This window comes from Corythoichthys intestinalis, chromosome 22 (genome assembly GCF_030265065.1).
Source record: "Corythoichthys intestinalis isolate RoL2023-P3 chromosome 22, ASM3026506v1, whole genome shotgun sequence".
Lineage (NCBI taxonomy): Eukaryota > Metazoa > Chordata > Actinopteri > Syngnathiformes > Syngnathidae > Corythoichthys > Corythoichthys intestinalis.
Window position 1 is genome coordinate 31,905,173 of NC_080416.1, and position 881 is coordinate 31,906,053.

General features: G+C 48.1%; 1 protein-coding gene across 2 annotated transcripts in view; it reads right to left on the reverse strand.

The window, feature by feature from the left end:
- The window catches only part of rnf115b (ring finger protein 115b), a 32,139-nt gene that overhangs the window by 24,925 nt on the left and 6,333 nt on the right, over window positions 1–881 (reverse strand). The gene's annotated exons all lie outside the window — the stretch shown is intronic.

Genomic DNA, 881 nt, shown 5'->3' on the forward strand with positions numbered 1-881 from the left:
TGGCTCCTTTGCTGGGCTGCGGGAGAAGGGATGGGCTGCACTGAACCCACCACCCCCTGGCCGCCAGCACGGGGAGGGAGGGGCCGCGGCCCTGGGTAGGCGCCCGCGTGGTGTCCCCGCTCGTCTGTGTGGCTGTCGCGTGCTTGGTAGGGCTCGCGTGCGACTGGATGTGATATGGCGCGCTCGGGTGGGGGGGCCCGGTGCCGAGATTGGCGATGGGGCGGCGTAGGGTCGGTCGCCATCGGGCTTACACTCACAAGGGATTCACACGATTACTGGGTTCTAAATCACAGAGCTGATTTGTGTACACTCTACCCCTTTCAATCACTTACCTTATACACTTCCCCTCCGAGGTATGTTGCATGATCACAATGGGAATATGTCATACTCTCAATGTGAAACATTAAAACTGTTCATACCAACCGGGCACTTAGACTTCCATTGTCCGTGTTAAAGAGCTGAAAAGGACAGGTTTAAAAAAGAAAAAAAAAAAAAATATATATATATATATACAGTGGGGAGAACAAGTATTTGATACACAGTCAATGGGAAAACCCATTGGCAGTGTATCAAATACTTGTTCTCCCCACTGGTCAGTGACGTGCGGTCAGGGGAGGCAGGTGAAGCAGAGCCTCACCTGTCATCATGACAAAAAAATAATTATAGCATCAAATTTATATTAATATTTGTCCATTGCTCTTTATTTATGACTCATTTCAAACATTTTTTATAGTCAAAATCGCTGAATTTGCCTATTTCCTGTTCAAATAAAGAAATGAAACGAGAGGTGCGGCAGCAACGAGTAAAGCCTCACCTCTGATTGCGCAATCCTTAACAAACTGGGTTGATACATGGAATTGGAGTGTGCTGGTTGCCGTACA